General features: G+C 32.6%; 1 protein-coding gene across 2 annotated transcripts in view; it reads left to right on the top strand.

Moving 5' to 3' along the window:
* LOC112451929 overlaps positions 1-13,125 on the top strand; it is a 285,962-nt gene that overhangs the window by 21,332 nt on the left and 251,505 nt on the right. The gene's annotated exons all lie outside the window — the stretch shown is intronic.

Here is a 13,125-nt window from a genome sequence, read left to right as displayed (position 1 = left end):
AAAATCATTTAATATTCGCACATTTTCTTTTAAATACCTTACAATGCCTTACATAGATCTCTCACAGAGCATATGCCTATGTTGTAAATGCATTACAAGGTAATGAAAATGTCAAATGTCATTCTGTCAAATTGTTTCACCTCGTTGATCACAATTGTCAGAAACACAGCTTTGTGCTTGCCTCTCTATAGTTCAACGCACATAATCGTTTTAGATCATTGCCGTATTAGGTACAGTGCCAGTGGGCAGTTCAATTCCAGCAGGTAATCTACTATGCTGAACTGGAATGCTTTGACGTATTACAGCTTCGTTAAAAATGCAGCAAGAATTAGCTTATCTGTGCATATGAGGCTTAATATGTAAAATTAATCAATGACCGAATAAAATGTGCCGTTAAGTGATCAATTTGGTTGTTTTACTGATTAAATCTTTGATATTTTGCTTTGTAACCTAGTTAGAACGGTTTATAATATGCAAATTAATGTTTGTGTTGCGTAATCAAAAAGGATTATTTTATCGACTTGAGAAAGTGGATGAGCAAACTGAATCTGTCTGTTAAAACGTGCGTTAATGTAATTTGCTTCAAATTTCTGGTTTTCCGATGCATCTGACAGCAAGCACGAGATGGGATGGTGAGCCACCTTGTACATTAATGTAACAGTGGAGAGCGTACATTGCGGCGCAGTAAATAGACCATGTAAATGGCGAAATTGTATCACAAGCGTGAACGAAGCGTATATCGCTGAGAGAATTCCGAAAATGTTCAGGTATTATTCTCTCTAATGCGGTCATTGATTCCCGATAAATTTTTCTCAAAGATTTTATAACAGTGTTTTCATATTCACTCGAAAACTTTATTTCCAGTTTTTATGACAATGAAAAGAATGAATAAAATTTTCTTTAAAAAACTTTTTTAGACCTCATTAATGTTCAGTATTTCTTTAATAATCTCTGAGAAACGCGATGATGGAAAATCGTTTACTTTCTTGTTCAGATAGGATTTGCGCGTTTGTAACCTAACATCTTGACGTGTTTTCTTCGCAAGCAACCCGAGGCAGAATTGCCAAGTGGTACTGATGCTGTTCGAGCCAGTGTGTAGATCCGGATTCCACGACAGTGTCTACGTTACAATTACGTTGCACCTACGTCCACATTGTGAGATAGAGATGCTTATGATTTTGGCGTTGTGTAGCATCGCAAACTCAATGATCATGAGCGACTTTAGTCATCTACATACAACACGATTGCGATACGGCGAGAATAAACATTTCTAGTTTCTGTTTCCACATAGAGTCATGAAGACATGCGTCTTTGTGCAATTTATTTATTTATATTTGTTAATTTGTTTTCAAGCTCGATAAAGATATGATTTAGATTTATCTATAATGACAAATGCATAAGGCATGTGTGTGTGTGTTGTATTATAAATATATGTTTTTTCAAAGCGCACAAAGTAAAACAAAGTTCCGAAAAAGTACTTGTAAATAACGTATTCTTTATTAAAAAATACGCACACACATACATTATATGTGGATACATATATACACATACAAACAGCTGGATTAGACAGCTATTTCATTTCTTTTAAAAGCGAATAAAAATATTCGACATTTCTGCCACTTATTTTGAGCAACGTTGGATTTCTCTTTTCATTGCAGTTCCATATTTTTGGCATAAAAATGTTTTTCTATTTTTTTAATAAAAAAAAATTTTGCTTTAGAGAAATTGCTCTTTATACATTTTAAACGTCATTTTCTTTCAATTTGCTTCCTCGAACCTTCCTTTTGTCTATTTTTCTGTGACGATGAGTTCGGTAGAAGCGTTATTACATTGTTTCACGCATATCTTGTCAAATTTTTACATAATGTAAAGAAAGAAGAATAGTTGTTGTTCGTTGAACCAGCGGATCTCTGTTTCTACCTTTCTTATATTTTTACGCTGGTCACGATACACGAGAAATTAGTTTCTCTCCGTGCAGCCTTTTTTATTAAATACATGCATTTAGTTTGTAGTACATGGCAGTGTTATTAATGAATGTTTCACCAGTGAAACTACTGTTTATGTGAGCTTTTTACAGACATGTATAGTCAATCCATCCATTACGTTATATAATACTTGCACTCGTTCGCGTTTGGAATACACTTACCTATATTATGTTACATTATATATTTTGGACATACCTTCGTTAAAATATGTAGAAATAAAAAGACTGTTTAAATGTTGCTGGCGCATAATATATGTAAATTATGTCCGGTAATGTTGCTACAAAGAACAGTTTATCGAATTGTTTATACAGTTCGCAGAGCTCAAATATATCGCCGAGCGTTTGCAACTCGTAATTTGTTACCGAAGAACAAATGCGTCAAGCTCGATAGACAAATTCTACTTTTGCATTCCATGGACGGCAATTACACCACCGACGATTTGCGATATTTCCTCGGGCTCGTTATTTTTCTCGTAATCCCGAGAAGTCCACGCACAAACTGGGCAAATTTTCCAGTCGTGCTAATCTTGGCATTTCTTAATGAATCTGTCCGTGGCCGCCCCGTGCGCTCCAATGGGAGGTTTCCTTTTCGATTCGCTCGTCCATTTGTCTTCAAGCTCCGCGTATTCTCGTGAAAGCCCCGAACCTCGCCAATATTCTTATCATAGATCACCCGAGCTCTATGTGTTCAGGATATTACTGGAATTAACTTATTGCCGAAATGTTTTTGAGAGATGACTAGGAGCGCTGTGATAAGTGATTGTTCATTTGCATGTTTTTGGAACGCTGTTAAATTGGCTCTTGTGACTCACGTACTACGAAAATCTCGGATGGTGCTGACCACTTCTTGCCGAGAAATTACGCAAATGTGGTTGTGCTAAACTCGTTGGTTTAACACAGCTTGGAAGCAGCGCAATCATGAATTAAACGGTACGTTGAATGTTGAAATGTTTTAACGAGGTACATGTCACAACTGTTTGGAATTAATATAATTCTCTGTAAAGTATGTTGTCAAACACAAAAATTTAAAAGACACATATTTATTATATTATATATAGGTGCTTATTTTGAGAGATTTAAAAAATGAAACGATCTCTCTCTCTCTCTTTCTCTCTCTCTCTCTTTTTCTCTCAAAGCTAACGCTTATATTTGATTTTAAGCCATTATCGTCGAAACAGTAAAATATATAAAAATGCTTTAAGTAAAACTTTTATATAGCTTTTTATGCATTTTATAACTGTGTATTTTTAGATTTTTAACAAATCTAATATTAAAAAAAAATACTTTTATTCTTATTATTATTGTTGCGTGAAATTATACTTTTTTCAATGAATTTGAAATATTATAGATGGATAGTGTAAAAATAATAATATTTTACAACAATGTTTTTGTTTATCAATCATTGTTTTATATTTAAGTACATTTGTTTATAAAAATTAGATTTTATTTATATATTTATGTATTAATATATAGATATGTTTAATTAAAATAAGTGAATGAAGGTTTTTTTAATTTTTTTTAAAGATTAATTCAAAGATTAATTCATTTATGAGATATACTATAACCGAGTTACATAACTGTGATCTATGCTATAAACGTACATATATTTAAGCTAAATATAACATTTCTTGAAATAGCAATAAGTAGAAGGGAAAAAGAATAATTTCCCATTATGCTATCGCTAAGGGGAATTTAATACATCATAGCTTCGGGCAACCTCCGAGTAATGTTCATTATATACAACCGTATACTGTGTCGAGATATATTACATAGAAGAGAATATTATCAGACAAGAAGAATATTTTTCAAACTATTTGCAAACAATTTGCAAATTGCAAAAGTGAATTGAATGTTATTGAATTTGATTAAATTTGTGAATCGTTTTTTGTAATTCAATAGCAATAATTATTTTTTTTGTTTTTTTTAAGCAGATATTTATGTATTATTCGATACAATTCTGTCTAACTTCAACGTTTCTATTTCGAGAAGGCGTTCCTGTGAAAGAACAAAAGAGGTCATAGAAGTGCGCTCAATATATCAACGAGCTACGTTTCTTTCTTTAAAATTCTGTCTCTTTTTTTTCACCCTCTCTTTCAACGACTATGTTTCAAGATGTGGAAAACCTCTAGGCCAGTATAGGCAAAGAGAACCCACGTACATCCCATGTATAATATCTCAACTTGAAATGTACGCAAAGATATAGCCGATATAGGGAATCAAGAATTCGCCCACGTCTTTATTCAGCAGTTCAGCTTTCATTACGGCAAGTAGTCGCTAGCAGCGCTGTCTGGTCGTTGTTGTGCCGCACACCAAGTTGTTTTTATTACTTTTTCGTAACATGTACCACTGGTGTAGAAGGAATCGAGCGCAATTATGGTATTCATGTATGCTAACCGTAAACGTTAAGCGCGAGCGCAAGTAATGGCGGACCGATACCGATGGTCGATCGATACCGATCCGTCGCCCAAAATAAATTATAGCGCGCACGCGGCTCCGAAGATTTGTAATTTCGGAAAGTAAACCGAATATAAACGATCGTGAAATGAAACATACAACTAAATAGCCGTGCATGTATATAGCTTAAATTAAACTTTCGCAACAATATACCGTACCGCGCCTGTCGTCACTGCCACTGCTACCACCACTGCCATCGCCACTGCCATCCTATGATCCGCGAGTCGCTCTGTACTTTTTTAATCACGACCGCGTTTGGAATTCCGGACGCGGGGCTGAAAGGAAAATCGACGACTTCATTCCGTCGCATGGCGATCCGTAAATTTTGCCGGGGGCCCTGCAATTTATCGTTCGATTCATTCGCCGTGGGATTCCGGAGCGTTGTGCGGCCGTGGATATAAATAAAAATGTGCCGCGGTAACGGGAAGAAATTTTCATTGTGATCTATAAAGGGCAAAAATTGCTCCGTCAATACCGCAACTACGGAATTAACCTCTGTGACGCGTTTGCTTTTGCAAATTTCCCTGCAGGACATGTTATTAACTCCGTTCTGCGGGCAAGTGCTACTGCTAGTTCCTATGTGGGTTGCTATGTGGCTACGCGCTATCGTGCGCGTATTCCGAACCAACGATATTGGCACAATCACATTTAAATTTAAACATTGATTAAATCGGTGCGTGCAAATAAAGGGAATATCTATGCCTGCATGGAATATAGCGGAAATCGCGTTGACTAGCTGCCCCTGCCCAGGATAATGTGTCTTGGTATAATTCGAGAATGTATTGTGTTCTCATCCCGAAATGTAATGCAGTCATAAATCACAATTTGATGAAAAATAATAGGTGCTTGTATTAATACTAACTAATGAACAAATATAAATGCAAACAAAATCGAATTTTGTGGCTTTAAAATGAAATAATATAACGCCTTAAATTTTTACAGTTGCTTTTCTTGATATGTGATTATTATATATATCCCTCTTCTAAAATAAACATTTTAATTAAGAGAGTAGTATTTAACATTTGCACTATTCACTACTTGTGTTTAAAAAGAAAGCTTAAATAATAACAAAACAATAATTATCAGCGAAAACAACTGTGCATGGAAAAGAATAAAAAATGGAATGAGATAGAATAGAAAAAAATTAAGATTATCATTGTTACCATCTGTATGTTGACAATGCACACAAAAATAAGAGGCAGTAAATTACCGCTCTGGTCCGCGTAATTACTGCAATAAACTTTGGAATTATCTATTAATATTAAATTGTTTAGATGTGTGTTATATGCGATCAACTCATTATATCAAATCGCATTGCATGCATGATTATTTAAATATCGTTCGTTTTTGCGAAAGACATTTAAATGGGATCGACTATAAGCGATGTTTTTCCGATCTGCGTAGACCATCTTTCTGCTGCGAATAATCTTAATACTCTTGAATCACAAACTGGCTTATATTTATCAAATTAGACCGTAAACCAGGATTTAAATATACATAGCGATTCTATAAAAATAATACTACGAATAATATCAGTTTGTTCTCTTTTTTGTGATGTAATTATGCAATATAATCCGCAATAGGATGTACAGAAAGATTAGACAGGCACGCGTGTACGTGTGCACAACTGCACACATGTTCGTGATGGAGAAAATTCAGTTAGACGAGAAAGGTGGCGGGTTATATTTTATTCGGCGGTCGTCTCGCAGAATATACGTCTACTTGAGGCACAGCTCACGTATCTCTGTACCAGCTCGGCGGATTTAAGCCGGTGTTACGACGATTCAGAAACCGTTCCCATTCTTGTTCGTAATTATATTTAGTTTCACCGTCGTGAAAAGTTTATCCATGCGGCAGCATTTTCGACGCCGGACAGAAACGAAGAAAGAGAAATTCTTATTGTAAATCTAATTTCTAAGTTTTAACTTTAGATGTTGTAATTTATAATAATTAACGCAACGATAATTTTGTTTAATATGTTTTCCACTTTGTTTCTTTATCCGAAAATTTCACACTGATGAAATCGGTAACTGATATATATATACATATACCTATGTATTATCGTTTTTCACTTTGTCGACATACATATAGACTGACGTTCTGTTGCATTTATTTGCGCGACAGTATGGAAATTGGCATAGAATACACATTTAACCGTTAAATGAAAATAAACTAAAAAGATAAATTACGTGTATAAATTACTGATTTCTGCATTACAACACAAAGCAGCAGTTACTACGAATCAGGATTGTAGATATAGTCCAGTCTACATATCCTGATATAATAACTATAATAATATGATAATAATTTTTACTTCGTCCATTGAAATTCGTTATGATTATTGTATAATTATAATAGTTTCAAGTGTAAGAGGAAACAGGCGTTTTCTAAAACGCATATATCTAAATGTGAAGTATGCTGTGTGTAGAATGTATTATACATACATAATTATTCTTTGTAACTTTATAACCCGACATCTTTATACAAGTTACTTTATACAAGTAATTCAGTAAAATTATCCTAACAATCGCTGAATAATTACATACAATAGCACGACAATAGGCGCTTGTGCGCAAGATATCCTGCGATTCGTTGTCGTAGTAATGGATCGATCACTCTCGAATCAGTTTGTCCACTGCGCCGACTGACATTAATTAAAAGTTGCGGAAAGTACAAATATCGACTGTTCGTATGCCGCGAAATGAAATATCACCGTTCGTTCTATATTAAGTGACAGCATGTCCATCATCAAAATCGAAGCGGCATTTTTGAATATCGAAAGTCTTTCTGTCGGATTTCTCATTGCTACTTTGTTTTCTATCGACATGGGAAAAAAAACGATAGCAATATAACTGCAGGTCGATTAAAATATATGTATAATGAATTAAATTTTGAAAATTATTGAATTACAAGATACCTTGATAATAATTAACTCCCTGTAGAATAATAAAACCATTACACTTTGATAGATGTCAAAAATTTCGTTAAAATAAAGTAATTAATTTTAGTGTTGAATTTTTTATAAAATAAAATGTATGTTAAACGAATTGTTAATGTATGTTCCTGTTATTTTTCTTGTTGAAAAAAAAAAGAAAGAGAAGAACGAGGGAAAAGGAGAAAGAAATATGAAGTAAACATTAAAGAGGTAACTAAAGAAAAGAAGATCGAGCTTATTGTTTCACTTATTTAATGGACATACGAAATCAGTTTGAGCAAATATTCGCACATCTTTGGAACGTTTTTCACTCTCCCTTTGTCGAGCCATGTTATCACCGTGTAACTTATACTCAAAGTTCTAATTAGCATTTTACTTTTACACGTGCATCACAAAACGAATTTTCGTAGCTGTTACCTTAATAGTCTTTATTATAAATCTCGAAGGCGTTTCTTAGAAAGTTATAAAATATATTAACCTATTCTAATATAAGGATAAAATTCAATTTTTAATGAAATATTAATTCTGTTTTCGCCATTTTATTATTTTTCTTTTTCACATGTTCATCGGTAGAAGGATATCCTTTGCGCAACGAAAAGTTTTACAGTCTTCACGCGAGCGCACTTCATATATTGCAGAGCTCTGGGAGTGCTTAGCATCGGAACAGTAATTTTTCTAAGTCTTAGAATCCTCTCAGTAGTACTTTTGGTGAAATTTTCACACCAGTCCGTACAATAGTATGGGCAATTGTTAACAAAGTATTAAAAATGTACAATATTTTATATTTTATTTAAAAGGCCTGTTCCATTAACGTATATTATACCAAAAAATGGTTTGTAACAATTTGAAATTTTTAAATAAAGTTTTCTCTGGATTTATATTTAACAAAAGAATTTTTTGTTTTGCTTGCAAAAAAGTTATTGTTCTACATTTTCTTTCTTAGGAACGAATAAAGCTATGTATGTAGCTGTTTCTACGAATAGCGAACAATATTATAATAACTTATTATTTTGACAAATTTGGCAAGTTTTGCCATAATATGGTCGTATATCTGGTTAGGCACATTTAATAACACACAAAAGCATAACTAGATTTAACACATCTAGGATCGCATATAATCTATTGTCAGACTATAATTAAACGGTGACAGTAGGTTGGAGAAATAATGCTGCCATCTATCCTCCTTAATTTTCACGTAGTGACAGCGGAACAAGACAGTTCCAGCGACGGAGCTTCCGTTCGCCCAGAGGGAGCGAGTTTCCGAGTTTGAAACCAAGTTAGTGTAGAAAACTTTTGACGCCTTTGATAAATATGGAAATTAGAAAACCTTGGGTTAACTAGGGTTATCTAAAAGGAAAGAAAAATACACACCAAGAACGATGGAGAACGTGGCATGCGATTTCTACCATCACAAAATTTAAAGTAGGTGCTTCTTGTTTCGCATAAATTGTCCTCTTATAATTTAAACACACGTGCGCGCGCGCGCCAATACTTGTTTACGCGCACATTTAATACTTAATATTTATTGATTCAGATGTAATGACACAGACAAAAAATATACATGCAAACGAGAAGCTGATGAAGGTAGGAAAAAAATTATATGTTTCGTGAAAGTATAAGCTTACTACAAAGCGTCAATTTTTGCACAAGTCTAGAAACGGCATCATTATTAGTGATTTTAATTATGTTATATATATAGTTTGTCATTTGGAAACATTTTTATTCCACTCTAGATCACCCAACGATCCGTCGCCTTCGCCGTTTTGTTTCAAGAGTGAAGCGTTTCTTGCACACGCGAGATGATGCATGGATATTACCTCTATTCGCTTACTTTTTTAATATGCTTTTCGCGACTGGGTCGAGGATGTATTCAAAAGTCAGCAGGCAGAGAGACCTGGTTTTGGCTCGCTCGTGAATGTCAAATAGACGCCCGATGACTCTCTCTCCACACCTCATCGATCAATCGTGCTACTTTCGATATTTTTTTCACAGTTCGTACGGAAATTAACATTGCCGTAATCGGACCGCGTCTGCATAAACGATTTTCAGTTTGAACTAAATCAGTTCTCCGCCGCTGGATACGATAATTGGCGAAATTTGGTCGCCCGCCAATCGTATCGCTTCGAGGATTCAATTAACCTGGACGAAATGAAGTCCGCGCTGGAAAAGTCCGGGATCGTGGTCGGCTTTATACTGGGATACGAACTTTCGTATTTAGGTCAGAGACCTAGACTGACGAAAACTTGAAATTAATTGATGCAGGCAGACGGGAAAATATTCGCGATGTGCGAGAGAAAATGCCGGTGGAAACGGTGGAGAATATTCTATATAAGAGAACTGCAAAGTTTCTCAATTATTGACTCTTTACAGTATTTTGCTTCTATTTCTTGTTCTTTTTAAGAATTAAACTTATTTCTAAGTTACATATAAAACAATTTCTTAACAAATTATTGCTCTTATTAATAATGTTACAAAGCTTATTTATATAAACATTAAAAAGAGAATGAGTCAGAAATAGATAACAATATTGAAAATATAATTTAGTCGACACATATATCACAATAATACGTTCCCATAATCTAAATATAATCCTATTTATATTACTAAATATAATCCTATTAAATATAATCCTATTTATATTATTAAATATAGATAATGTAGAAAATTAGTTTGCAATATATTTAATATTTATTAATAGAGATTAATTTTCAATTGTCTTAATGTAAACAATACATGTTTAATTATTTATATTATTTAAATCAAACACATCTTTGCGCTTTCAAATCTGAATTATTGTATATAATATACTAATATGTTATTAAGTCAAATTTAGAAATCTTATTAGATAGTTCGCAGCAGGTAGTTGCGAGTCGGTCGATTATTTGTATTTTCCCCGAGTGCATCAATCGTCGATCTGATTTGGCTATTCGATTTGGACATAAAGTTAGCTTTAGAATTTGTCCATTAATCTTAGCTGTTGATTTGAATCCGGCGAATGTGATCTATACAACATTCTTTTGGGATAGAGGATCCCTATTGCAGCTTTCGCGCGTGTGTATATTCGAACTTTTGTTTGTGCACAAAGTTACGAAAAAAGCAACGTATAATTTGAATTATTTACGAGTATTAAAACGAGAAATTATGGCGTACTAAATAGCGATGTGTAACAAAGTGAAACGTTTTCAACTTATACATTTTTCCGTATATATAAGGTTAAACCAGGTTTTATTTACATTTATGGCTTTTCATGAGTAAAATAAATATTCTTTGTTCAGTGTTTAATTCGGAGTTACGTGTAAATTAAATTTGTATTTTATTACGCAGGAAAAGGAATACATTATTAAATGGAAAATCGAAAATGTAGAAACTACGTCAAAAAGCAGTAATTAAAATTATATAATCTTATAATATTTTAACAGTCACGATTATACAAAATATAATTAACAATTTATTAAATAAGCTTATAAAATAACTTTTGTATAATTTTAAGTAAAATGAATTTAAATGCAATAACTGAAGTGTAATAATACGTATTAATTGCAAGTACGCTATTGTTTTAGTTTGGAAAGCAATCAGTTGTCATTGTCGATATATGAACCACAAAATCTTATGTATATTTTATGCCCAACGCGAAATAATTTGCGTAAATTGTTTGTTGACAATGCGTATTTGATGCCGTAACTCGAGTCATTGTCAAAGAACAGATCTATGATCGCTATCGCTAATTTTATATAACAAATAACTAACGAAAATGGAGTTCTCACGGCAATTCGACATCATATAGCGAGTGCTTCCGACACTAAATTATTCAAATTACGAAGTTTGCATCTACGCACTGATTCATTCAAATTCACCATCTACCATTTAATTTTTTTAATTCCGCGGTTTATATATATATATATACATATATATATATATATATATAAAGTATAATAATTTTTGAATTTTTATATGCATGCCAACAAAGGTAAATCAGTTCACACTTGATTTTTCACGTAAGCATAAACGCGCACACCTCTGTATGCAGAATAGAAGGAATATTAAAGATTTATGAGGATATACGAACACAATGTACACTTTGAAAGAGAATGAACATATAGATATAAATATGCAGTGATTGTATTTCACAAACAGTTAGATTTTTGATGTACTAATAGCATGATGAATATGGGCAAATATATGAAGATGTATTGATGTACGTGCACGTAATATGTGCTTTATGTATTTGCAAAAGGAAAAGTAAAATATGAAATATGTGGAAAAGAGAGCAAAACATAAAAACAATAATTTTACATTTACATATAACAAATTGTAAAGTACGACACTGCTTACTACATAGATATTTTTTCATTTTATAAGCCATGCTTTCCTTTAGACATATCTAGGATAACTGTATTTATCTCTTCTGGTATATACGTATAAGGAAAAAGTAGTAGAAAGTTGTAATATGAAAGAAATAGTAAATATGTAATTATATTTAAAATATTATATTTAATTGTGGAAGAGAGGGGATGAAGGAGAGAGAAAGAGAGAAAAAGAATACTGAATACATTCACTCAGAGGTGGGCAAAACAAGAGAAGATTTTATTACTTAATGTCGATTGTATAAGCACTATAAGCAAATAATAATTTTAGCCGTCATAAGAGAATTTATCGCTTATGTTAGGCTGTTTACATAAGAGAATTTGTATATATATAAATGTTATTTTTTAAATAAAAAATATAGCATTATCTTTATTATACTTTTTATGGTTTACTTCTTTTGGAAATTCAGCAGTATTTATTTTGGAGGATCACACAATTAAAGGATTATATCAAAATGTACATTTAAACCGTATAAATACAAGATGTCAAAGTTGAAAAAACATCATTTATTGTATATAAATAATTTTGTATATTTTTTGTATATCTTTTATATATATACAAATACTTATATATATTTTTATGTTATTTTTCGAAGAGGAGAAAGGCAATTAAACTGTGCTAAAAAATTTTTCTAATACTCGAATTAAAAGTCGTCAGAACAGAGATATAAGCGAAATATAAGCGAAAAAGTTATCCCATCGTTACTTCACTTATAAAAAGTAATCTTAGTATTAAATATAAAGTACGAGTTGTACAACATTGTACAACATTGTTAATTATTCAATATAAGCTGGGGGGGAGGGTTAAGGAATTTTCAGCACTTTCCTGTTACTAATATTTTATCGGTTAGCTGCAAGCCGATGAGAACTTTTCATCGCCGCCATTTCCTCAGAACTAACTTTCTGGCAGTGAAAGATGGCTCTGTTCGTAGAAAATACGATGATCACGAGACGCTTGGGAAATCGAGGAAACAATTTTCGCTTTTTTGGAGTAAAATAAATCATAGAATAGAATAACCGATGCAATTAAATGTTCCGGGTATTATTAATCAGTTTTTAAGTTTAGATTTGGGTTAAAACCTCGATTAGTAGTTTAACAACTATTTTTAGATGAAATATGTAAAATATAATAAAACTCAAATAATATTATAGGTCTTTGGTTAATAATGTAATTAAGCAATAACATATTTTTTAATAAGCTTATATTCTGAATTATGATTTGGAAAATTTTCAATCAATAGGTTTTTAATGTCAATATGGGTTTAACAAAATTACTCTCCTTTTTACGTGAAAATTGACAACATAATACTTAAGAAAAAAACGAATCTCTATATTATGTTGATTATCAAGGGCGAAAATCCACGATGTGAGTGCATTGAAAGACCTTC

This window comes from Temnothorax curvispinosus, unplaced genomic scaffold (assembly GCF_003070985.1).
Source record: "Temnothorax curvispinosus isolate PA1 unplaced genomic scaffold, ASM307098v1 QBEX01002827.1, whole genome shotgun sequence".
In the NCBI taxonomy this organism is placed as follows: domain Eukaryota; kingdom Metazoa; phylum Arthropoda; class Insecta; order Hymenoptera; family Formicidae; genus Temnothorax; species Temnothorax curvispinosus.
The sequence above is the reverse complement of the archived record's forward strand: the minus strand, read 5'-3'. Positions and strand labels throughout refer to the sequence as shown.